This window comes from Medicago sativa, chromosome 8, assembly GCF_051527215.1.
Source record: "Medicago sativa cultivar Bolivia chromosome 8, Bolivia_mono, whole genome shotgun sequence".
NCBI lineage: Eukaryota > Viridiplantae > Streptophyta > Magnoliopsida > Fabales > Fabaceae > Medicago > Medicago sativa.
This window is the reverse complement of record NC_140756.1, coordinates 62,593,606-62,605,916: the sequence shown is the minus strand read 5'-3', so window position 1 is coordinate 62,605,916 and position 12,311 is coordinate 62,593,606. Positions and strand designations below refer to the sequence as shown.

General features: G+C 32.0%; 1 pseudogene across 1 annotated transcript; it reads right to left on the bottom strand.

Moving 5' to 3' along the window:
• Positions 1-929: 929 nt before the first annotated feature.
• On the bottom strand, positions 930-2,556 carry LOC146900319 (F-box/kelch-repeat protein At1g23390 pseudogene; annotated as a pseudogene). Its single transcript, XR_015023834.1, has one exon. The product of XR_015023834.1 is annotated as an F-box/kelch-repeat protein At1g23390 pseudogene (transcript).
• Between the last annotated feature and the right edge of the window lie 9,755 nt (positions 2,557-12,311).

Below are 12,311 nucleotides of genomic sequence, written 5' to 3'. Positions count from 1 at the left end.
ACATGGTTGTTCATAGATCATGTACTTGTAATAACGAACAAATAATAACATTTTTGAAGCGAAAAAAATCCATGAGATAAGTGAGAAGCAAATGACATGATAATTACTTGTAACTTACACCCTCCGGTCACTATTATAAGCAAAAATCAACATTCTAGGTTCATTCATTAAATGATGTATGTGATCTATAATAAAGACTACATACATCATTTAATGAATGAATCTAAAATGTTGTTTTTTGCTTATAATAGTGACCGGATGGTGTACATGATACTACTTCCGTTCCTTTTTAAGTGTCACTTTTTAACATTTTACACAAATCAAGATACTCAATAAATGTTAATTTTTCTTATACAATAATCTATACTTTTACTATAATAGTCTTAGTCATTTAATATCTTATTTCATGTATTTCTCTCCACAATAAATAACTAAGGGTATGTTGGTAAAACAACATTTATTGTTGCATTGAACTTTGAAAGTGACAGTTAAATAGGAACAAAAAATTTCTCCAAAAGTGACACTTAAAAAGGAACGGAGGGAGTACTAATTGTTTTCTGTTTCCCACCAATAAGAGCAAGATGTTAATTAAAATGGTGTTTTTTTTTTATGAATCGTGGTCCAATCGTTTATCTGTGAGCATTTTTGCACCACAAACAATAGCTTTGTGGGCACTACGTTACGTGACTCCGACTGATGTAACCCTATGATTGGTTTTCTTGTTGCACATATTTTCTCCCAAACAAACCATGAAAGTTACATGGATCTTATCTTAGTAACCTGTGTTTTCAGGCATATGTTAAAGAATCCATGATAGTAATTCTATTTTATAAATCGTGTATTAAATGGTTATATTTTTGAGCGGAGTGTATTTAATTCTTTGAAATTTATCGATTTAATATGTCACAAATTGAATAGTACTCCAAAAATATCCGAGAATTAACGAGGCTGACGCCCTCTACATTACAAGGATCATAAAGGCCAGCCATTAATGAGGCACAGATGAAAGCATATATATATATATATATATATATATATATATATATATATATATATATATATATATATATATATATCCACATTCAGTACCTTGTTACTTATTTCTCCTTATCCTTATACATAGACATTCCCATGACTTATCACTTAAATCTCACTCTCATAAGGTAAATAATAATGTGTGAAAAGAAAAACACTTACCTCCTCCCTAAGAAAATAAGTAAAATAATCTAAAAAAATCAAACATATTTGATTCAAAATCTATATATCTCTCTTTTTTTTTTTTGGAAGTTGATTCCTCTCTTCAAGTTTCAACCCGTTTTCATTGTTGTTTCAATTCAAACTTACAATCTCTTGAAACCGCGCTCTTCAAATCCTCCAAACACACATCACCGGCGCACAATACAATTCTTCCCATTCTTGTCTCGTCATTCACCACTGCATTCCTCACGCTCCACCACTCACACCCTCCTTTTCCTGAAACCTCGCACACCACCATCTCTTCTGGTTCCGACGTATTATAAACATACAACAAGTCTCCTATCGAAATCAATTTAATCGTATTTAACAATTCACTTTCGGTGCCTCTTAGTTTCTTCACCATTTTGCTCGGCATCACACCTAATTTCTCCATTTTTAACCCTAATCCTAATTTCTCTTTCACTTCCCACACTTTCACTCCTTTCACGTTTTCCGCATCACCTACTATTCCCACAACCACCAAACAATTCTTCAATGTTCCCGTCTCGTAGTGCAATACACTCTCTTCTCCTCGTAAATCGTAGGGACCTTGCCACATCATCATTTTACAATCAAATGAGTACATCGTGCCTGAGTTTTTCTCAGTCACGTACATAAACTCATCGACAACAGTAACAGAGAGCCATGTCGATGTTGTGGTATCCTTCATCATCTCCGGCATCGATTCACACCGAATCCAATCACGAGACTCCATGTCGTAGATCTCCACTGCTAAAGGATCGTCCTCAAAATCACATACCCCACCAGCAACAACGATGCACTTTCCCACACGTGCAACAATGGGATCCACACGCCAAACATGTGGTGATGGCACGTGGTTCCACGTAAGGTGGAGCGGATCGAAGGAGAAGGAGAATTCAGTGGGAGAGAGTGTGTAGAGGAGCGTGGAGTGTGATGATCTTAGAGATGAGGTGTGATTGATTTGTGGCGCGTGAATTTGAATCCACGTTAAGGAGCGTGGGTCGTAAGCATAGGTCGCGGTCACGTTGGGAGCTCGGGGATTTTGAGTGTGAACCGTGAGCCACGGCTTCACGGGGTTGACGTGGCGGAGGGAGCTCAATACTGCATGGTTCCATTGCTTTGACAAGTAACTGGCTGGCGCCAAGTAAATGAGTGGCACGTACGAAAGTGTGGCCTCTAAGATGTCTCCATGGATGGGAGCTTCTATATCTTTTTCTTGAATTTTCTTTGTTGCCATTACAATTGTTGTGTATGACACCGTGTTGGTGTGGCTGTTATTTCCCCTCTTTTATTTTAAGCAAAAGAGAATTTGGTATAACGAGTAGTGAGGTACTGAGTAGTAATGGCTGCATCTTAAGGGATTTATATAGAGGTGGGAACCAAATTGGAAGGGATAGCATACCAAGAACAAAACTTTAATGCTGCCCACAAGTTTATAGATAAATTCAATTATCTTTTTTGTTTGAAAGGATAAATTCAATTATGTAACCTCTTCGATATTTTTCAATTGTCCTTTTCTAACCTTTAATGCATAAAATAATCAATAAATTTTATTATTTTTAATTTTATCATTATCTTTTCCCACAATTCCCTTGATACTTTATAGTTTAGTATCATTTACACTATTCCTCTCATTTTTTTTATAAAAAAATTGTAATTTATAAATAAAAATGTTATATTAAACTTAAAAAATATAAATAAATAGAAACAAAATTTCATCAAAAACTAAGTGCATTCGTTCCTTTTTATTGGATCATCTTACAAAAATTATATATTAAAAAAGTCTTTGTACTACTCCCTCCGTCCCTTAATCTAAGCCCTCGTTGCAAATTTTACAAAGATTAACAAAAGATGAAAATGTAATTAATATGTTCATTTTGTGTGGGGATATTACTGAATTGTTCTTGTTTATGGTGTATTTAAATTTGACTTTTTCATATTTCAAGATAAATTAGTAGTACTCCCTCCGTTTCAAAATACATGTCCAAATCAACCACTTCACATATGCCAATGCACAATTTTGACCGTTAATATATTTAATTATCTAAAGTAAAAAATTATAAAAATTTAATATTTTAAAAATATTTGTCGAGACAAATCAAACAACATCTTACATGCTAATATTTGTATTTATATATTAGTTTAAAAGTATGGTCAAAGTAAGTCAAGTGAATAGTGCACATTGCAAAAATTGGACATGTATTTTGAAACGGAGGGAGTATTAATTATGGTTATGTTTGAAGAAAAAAAATAAATGCATCTAAAAATTTGAAAAAGATGTTATATTTAGAGACAATTTTTTTTTCGATGGGTGCTTATAACTAAGGACGGAGGGAGTAATATGTAATTATACTCCCTGGTCCATTCCTTCGCAATTATACTCCCTTCTTCACTTTTTATTGTAAGCCTTTTCATATTTTAAAATAAGTTGATAGTGCTAATAAAGAATACATTATATATAATAAATAATAATTACATCTAAAAATTTATAGATAATCTTATATTAAAAAAAAATTATAATTAGTTTTGTAATTAAGAACGGGGGATATAATTACGATGGAGAAATTTATTTGGAGTAACATTGTAATGGTACATTGTGCTAGATAACTCTCAAATCTCAATAAAGTAAAAACAATTAATAATTGCGTATCACATCTCCTATTACTTGGACTCTTTTTGACCATTTGTACAAAAAAGTAAAGACTTTTTTACCATGTTTTTCATGTTTTTATTCTTTATAAACATGTTAATTTTTTGTTTTAATCCTTCTAAAAAATTTCTTTAACTTTTAGTCCTTTAAAAAATGTTCATCTTCACTTTTAGTCATTCCTTTAAAGTAAACTCATATGTAGAATTCATAATTTTGAATAAAAAAAATTTTACAATAAAATCGTTGTTGGCGTCATTAAAAAAAACTTAGATTATATATTTTTTGTTTCTTATAAAAAGGACAGAAGGAAGTAGGATCGACTCTATAAGTGAAAAGAGATCAGTAGTAAAATAAAAAATCATTTTTTTTAAAGAACAATGTTCTATTTAAATTTATTAAAGGATAAATACAAGGTACCGTATATATGCGGTACACCCAAAGGTGAAAATCACTACCGTATACATGAAGAACCTGACACAAATGAATGGGTTGTATTCGTTTTGAGATGAAAAAATAAATTATATTGTACAATTTTAAGCCAACAATAATTATTGATTGTCATAAGCACTACTTTAATGATAGATTTAGAACGATATACAAGTGTAACGACATAGCAACTTACTGCAAAAGCAACATTGTTATTAGTGGGAAGTACTTAGTAGTACTACTTGGCTGTAATATTATTTTTTTAAAGTTCATACCTTAGGAAGACCCAATTCCATTGAGCTGTTTGCATCCCAGGTCCGGCCTACATAATATTATTTTTTTAAAGTTCATACCTTAGGAAGACCCAATTCCATTGAGCTGTTTGCATCCCAGGTCCGGCCTACATAGAGTGCACATTGGTAAAAAAGGTCTTCTAATATTAGATGGAGAGAGTATTGAGCATATGTGTAATCCAATAAATGTTTCAAATAATTCAGCAACCATCTACACACTACAGTGGCGTTTAAAATTCAAAGGTAGGTTAGTGCAAGTTTGTCTTTTCGAAATTTAAGCTTTTGAATGATTGCAACTTTTGCTGTTAAGAGGTGAGAAAGTCGTAGCACGAGATGGGAAGACGGGCGGGCCAATTGAATGACGGTGTTGTTTGTTCTTCTGGATTAGGATCCTCTCCATTTGATAAATTAAATGGAAGAGAAATAAACACATAAAATAGATAGTGGATGCTAATATTAAGTGGGTCCCACTATCATTAACTTAATTTTTTTTAGTTAACTTGTGCCTTTAAGGCACAAGATAAGAAACCCAAAAATAAAAATATTCCCTCAAACTTTATGTATTTTATTTATTACAAATTCGAAAATTAAATTTAACGCACAGACGTTCTAACAAAAAATTACTATATTTAATTCATTAACTTGTGCCCTTGGGCACAAGCTAGCATTTCCTATTTTTCGATCGAGTAAATTTTAAGCATCTCATATTTTTTTTTGTAAAAAAAAGATAGCAACTCATTTTTTTGTCAAAAAACAGTAATTCCCACTTTTACATTTTTTTAGTTGAATGAAACAATTTTTTTTTTGAAGGAAGTTGAATGAAACAATTGTTTATTCAATGCTACCGTATCTCAATTAAAATACTTTAACAAAATCATTTTGCCTCCTTAGGTCACAACAATGGATAGAAAAATAAAGACTTGAGGTTTTTGTGGTGCAAGATTGCTCACAGAATATTCACCAAAAGAAAAAATGCTCACGGAACAATGATTGAAAATTTTTGGACGTAAATAAAAAAATGATTGAACCTCATGTCATGAAAAACGCCCTTTAAAAAAAAGGGTAAAATATGCATTTCATCCCTGCAATTATAGGTCATTTGATTTTTTTATCCCTGAGCTTACTAATCCTCCCATTTTGCCCCTGTAAAAATTAATCATTTGAAAATTCGTCCCTCATCAGAGTTAATCATTGCTACGTCACGCAAAATGTCCAAAATGCCCTTAGTTGCTCCAGTTAAACAGAAAGGGACCAAAATACCCTCCTTCATCAACTAAGGGCATTTTGGTCATTTCGCGTAACGTATGAGTGATTAACTCTAATGAGGGACGAATTTTCAAATGATTAATTTTTACAGGGGCAAAATGGAAGGATTAGTAAGCTCAGGGATGAAAAATCAAATGACCTATAATTGCAGGGATGAAATGCATATTTTACCATTAAAAAAATACTAACAATTATCTGCTCTAGTTAAAGAAAGAAATATCATAAATTTTAGTTGGAATTTGTGTAGACAAACTTTTAAAAATGTAAAATAAAAACTCTTTTCAATATAAAAATCACTTTCAATTTTAATTTTCTTAATAATAATGTCGTACGATACCGGTTAGCATGATCCATTTTAATATTTTGCTCTTATTGGTGAGAATTAGACAACAATAATGTTGTTGATCAAGACTCATGTGGTGATGGATTGAAAGAGTTCTTACATAAACTAAAATACAAATCACTTTGATGGTCATTTATCGATTTTTCATTTCTTTCTTATTTAGTCTTCATTCAAGACTTTGATTAAGATGTAAGAGATCTTTTATCATCTCATATAAGACAATCTACAATGGTGTGGGTTTCACATTATTTAGTCTTCATTCAAGACTTTGATTAAGATGTAAGAGATCTTTTATCATCTCATATAAGACAATCTACAATGGTGTGGGTTTCACATATTTAGCATTATACTAAACAAACACTCATTATGTGGAGCAAATAAATATGGTGGTTGTGGAGAATAGTGGTCACCTATTAGCGTATAATGAATCAACCATAGTTAGTTAATAAGTAAACTATAGTTAGTTAGTTAGTTATGAATTAGTTAGACTCACCCATATAAATAACTCTCTCCATTGTACTCTCTTATTATTCTCCCGGTAATTCTATTTGTTATGAAAGTTGAAGAGAAGAAATGCAAGAATAACACCAACTATAATCTATGTATTGCGTGAAATCCCACCTTTATCCTTTCTTAACTAATCAATTTAACCATTGTGTTTTTCGTGTAACAAATAGCATGGCTCTTATTCTTTTATCAATCTATTCATTCTACTATGTATTTCTATGAGTATCTCCCACATGAATACTCATATACTTGCTTTTTTGTTGATCACTATGATCTCTATCCCTAGGATTCCATGATTACTAACATCACCTTCTCTCTCTTCACATTTTTATTTCTTCCTAAATAAATTGTATTAAAATAAATGGTAATTGTTGAAATTTAATGATTTAGAGTTATTGGTGTGACCAATTTAATAATATTTTGTGAGTTGTTGGGTTAGAAAGATTAGATACTTATTCAGTATTAATATTAAAAAATTATAAAACTGATGATGTGTACATGTATGATCTACTTAAGCATTCAAAATAGGTGCGCGCTCCATTGTAAAAGGTCTAAGTACTCTTGAATATAATAATTATTTATATTTAGGAAACTAATACTAGATGTATATTTGTTTTTTTTCTTCTTTCTATAGTACAATTAACTATTTACTAACCGATTAATATTTTTTATGACATAAAGGGATTTTGCCTGTCATTAATTAATTATTTTGTATAAGCTCTCTTTTTTTTTTCTTTCTCTCTTTACATTAAATAGTTAATCATGTCATTGGTAAAATAACAATTAATGTTGTATTGAACTTAAAAAATAACACGTTAATAAAAACAATTGTTTAATCATAGTTATAAGGAAAAAAATGAAGTTGTTAGATCGAATTTTGTGATTGGAGATGAATTACAGCTCCTTCACTTATGTGTAAACTTCCAATAACTATTTTCATTTTATTTATCTACAAAGAAAAATGACAAGTAAAAATTAAACAAAATGAGTATTTTCCTTTTATTGTTGAAAATATCTTTCGGTCAATATTTTATGAATATTAATAAAAATAATATTGTATTTAATGTAGGACTGTTTCTAAATTATACAAATAAAATCCATTTGGATTAGTCTGGTGGTATTGGTTTGAGATATGAGAGTGTGCTGCTCCTTGAGGTCTCATGTTCGATTTTTTGAGTGTCAATTTAGGTGGGCTAATATTTAGCTTCTTCAAAACAAGAAAAATTATACAAACAATATAAGTAACTACATGAAACTCTATTGATCCCATGAACGAAAATATATTTGGAGAAATAGACTAATGGGGCTTTCTATAACTTTTATGCGGTAAACTTGTTTGCAAGGAAATAAAATAAATCATTTGGTCTCACACCAATAAAATAAAGTTTAAAAGCAATAACAGTTTAGGAAACCAGTTAAGAAGGTTGAAAAGGTTTATAAGTTCTCAAAGAAAAAAAAACGTGATTTAAACAATGATTCAGTTATGATAGAGCTTCACCAAGGTATATAGAGATATAACTTTATGGCAATATGGTGGTCTTTATGGTCTATCGACTCAGCCATCATGTTAAGCATGTAAAGACACACCTTTTAGAGTTCAATCACAGTACTTAACATGCAACATACTAGGTTGGTCATCAGTAGCTCTCCATCCTGGGAGAGGTTGGGTCGTGGCCTATGATATTAATCCTAGATAGATCTTGGCGCATCTCTAGGCATTTTCAAGATATTGTTTAAATTAATGTAATCATTCTTGTTCCCATCACCTTTTAGTCCTTGGGGACATAACTCATATCAAACGAACATTTTCATTCCCATCTCCTTTTGATCTAAGGGATTTTGCCATTATAAATAAAAGTGACAAAGTTTTACTTTCAAAGATTTGTCATTAAAACACTTTGTTTTTAAAAAGCCTAAAGTTATAGCTCATCATGTCTAAATCACAAGAAGGGGTTTAGTTCATAATGAACTTAACCACAAAGTTGAAGATGAAATGAAACAAAAGTGTAAACTTGAATAAGCTTAATTGAAAGATAAATTCGAGTTATGAACATATTACACTCAAGAAAATAGGTGAGCTTGAAACATCACCCAATCCTATCTCTAATTCACTAAGAACTAACACTCTGTTTAATCTTGGTTTTCGGGTGTCAAGCATTGATTACGTTTGAACCTTTTAACCGGTGATATCTCATTTTTTCTTGGGAAGGGAAAAAGTAAGCAAAACCCTTGAGAATCGAGGTCCGGGAGTTGTTTTCGCTACGGGAAGGTGTTAGGCGCCCATAACGACTATAGTATCCTATAGGAACCGTCTTTACTTTCTACGCGCGCGCTTTATTTTTAAATGCTATTTGAAAAGTGATATTTACACCTAAGGGTTTTCTAAGTCAAGAATTGGAGGGAGAAGAAAGTGTTTGAATTGTTTATTTTATTTGAATTGAAGGAATATTGTCCTTGCCTACGTACCCTTTTAAGGGATCAAATCCACCGTAGTTCTCTTCCAAAAATGTTTTTTGTTTTTGTTGGTTGATTTTAAGTTTGAAAAATGGAATTTTGAAGAATGGGAGAGAGAGGCCTTAAAGGCATGAGATTTGAGAAAAATGTGGGGTTTGATTAGTTATTTTGGAAAAAAAAAAGTCAAGTATGATTAATTTTCATTGAAATTTGATTAAGAAAATAAAAGAGAAAATCAATGGGGTTTTGGACCCCAAGGTTTATTAAGAAAATCACTTGAGTGATGTTGTTCATGTTTTTTGGAAAATTGATTTTTTTCTAAGTGTAAAACCTAAACATTCATCTAAACATGCAATCCTAAACATACATCTAAACATGCATAACCTAAACATATATCTAAAAATATCTATGTGATGTGTGTGCATGTGTCGGTGCTTGTGTCGGTGTACATTATTAGAGTCCATTGTCCTTTACATCATGCCCTAGTTTACATTCTATGGTCTTGCAAGAATTTAAAAAGCATAAAGTAAAATACAAAGTTCCTAGGTCTTTACATACTAAATCTTGGCAAGAATTAAATTGCAAGAAAAATAGAGATGAATATGAGATGAGAGAAGCTTATAGGATGCATGAAATATGAAATGAAAGGGTTAGTAGCACTAGATATAATAGGATAAAGGAATAAGGCAAGAAGATGTTAAACAAAATGTGGTAAGATTAACAAGAATAAATTGTCAAAATGCTCTAAAAATTCACCATACATCTCAATATGGATATGACCTATAACTCTCTCATTCTAACAATTCTCAAGAGGTTTTTGTTGTAGCAATAATGTGAGAGTTATGAGAACATACCCTAGTCAAGAACTATGATAAATTTTTAGGTATACTTAGCACTTTATTTTCACATACACACATTTACATGACTTGTAAAACAAGAAACTAATTTCACATATTAACATACAGTAAAAACACATCAAATACAGATGTAAACTCATCACAAATTCACGTGTTACCAATCAACAATATGTTTCAAAAGTTTGGATCAAGGCCATACAATTTTCACAAGTTTTAACACTAAACATCACAAGTAAGCAAGAAAGATATCACAAAATTTTTACTAACCTTTAATATGCAAAATCATCATAGAACTATCACAAAACTAACAAGAAATATGTAGGAAATTTTTTAGAATTTTAAAGGGTTTTTTAGACTCAAAATCATACAAAAACTTCACAAACTTAACAAAAATGGTAAACAAATTAACAAAAAATACCACATATATTTCCCTCAGGTTTTAACACATAAAAATATCACAAAAATGCCCAGGAAAATGTCAAGAACATATGGAAAATTTTTAGGAATTTTTTATGAAAAATTTTGGACAGACAGGGGTGTAATTAGCAAAGAAAAGCACAAACACACTAGAGGGAGGGGGTGCACATAGCAGGATTCATGCAGGCATGGCAGTTGGGCCTAAGAAATGCAGGAAATGGATCCTGGAGCGGGTTGAACCGGTTCACAGGCCTATATAAGGCCTTGAACCGGTTTCCTCTCACCTTCCACATCTCTTTCTCTCTCTAACTCTCTCCTTCTCTCTCTAAACTCTCTGCAACGTTAACCTTGCCGAAAACTGGGGAGGACGGCGGAGGACGGCGGAGGAAGATGAAGATTCATCGGAATCTTCATCTTCTCCGACGAACTGATGCTAACTTTTGACTTAATCACCCAGAAATGTTCGTCTTCCTCCCCTGTTTACGGATCTAAGGTTATTTTTGTGAAATTGTGATGAAAACGAAGTAGATCGGACTTTGAACTTACGGTTTCTAGGGTTTTCAATCTTTTTCTAATCTTCTTGAAACTAAACCCTAATCTAACCTATTTTCTTTGCTGATGATGATTATAAACTCTGTTTTCGAAAATAAACGGTGGATCTTTGAGGATTGGTGTTCCTAGGGTTTCGTTTCCAACTTTTTTCGAATCTTTTCAAAGTTTTTCGAAAGAACAAGTTTCAAACTTGTTAATCCACGTTGTTTCACCGTTTATTTTGGCCTATGAACCTTCGATGAAGATTTAGAGTAGAAATGAGAAGGTTTTGTGCGTTACCTGGATTTGAGTGGGAGATTTGAACAAACAGATCCTTGCGAAGGCTTCTGGTGAGTTCTTGAACTGAAAATAAATCAGTTATCTTCCTCTTCTTCTCTGATTCGAATCCTTTTGATCTTTCTTCTTCTCTTCTCAAAAATCCTTCGTGATCGCGCTTGCGCTTGAATTGCGAAGGTACGAATTCGATGATGAAGATTCTTGATGAATCTCTGAGAATTCGTGCTAATTCGAACTGATTTCGTACAATCACTGATGAATTTTAGCTTTTTGTGATGAAATTGGTGTGGATTTTGATGAATTGGTGTGAATGTGTGTTTGTTGCGGTGGTTGGGATTCTGTTACGGTTGTTTTTGTGGAGGTTGATAGTTTGTTACGGTGGCTAGGGTTTTGAGGAGAGATAGAAAGTTTGTTAGGACCTTTTGATGATGTGTCAGTGATTGAATGGTGATCGTTCTGTGCATTGATGAGTTGGCCTCTATTTATAGGCCAGGTGTAATATTCTGGAGCAATGTGAGACTGCCACGTGTTTTTGGACTTGTTCTGGACTGAACTTGGCTCAAGGACCTTTCTGCAATTCTGGAAATTTAAAAGGACCAACCTGCAAATAAAAAAAAACTACAAATAAAATTGGACCAAATATGGACTGTTCTGTAATTGACTTAAAAAGACTAAAAAACAAAAAGTTTGACTTAAGGACTAAAATGTAAATTTGAAGACTTTGAGGACTTAATAAAAAAAAATTAACTCAAATTGGTTTAAAACGTAAATTGAAAATAACGTAAAGTGAGACGTTTAAAAATGACAAAACGGACTAAAATGAACCAACTACTTAAATGAGGTACTTTAAAGTAACCTCTCTCTGTCAAAATTTCGTGTGAAATGACCAAAATGCCCCTGGGAACTAAAACGACTCAAAATGACTCAGATGCAATTTTTAAAATGATTTTTTAACAGAGAACTAAAGCAAGAGTTTATACAAGCAAATTAAAAGACTCAGAGACAATTTTAAGAGATTAAACAGGGCTTTAACATATGAAAAGACTAAAATG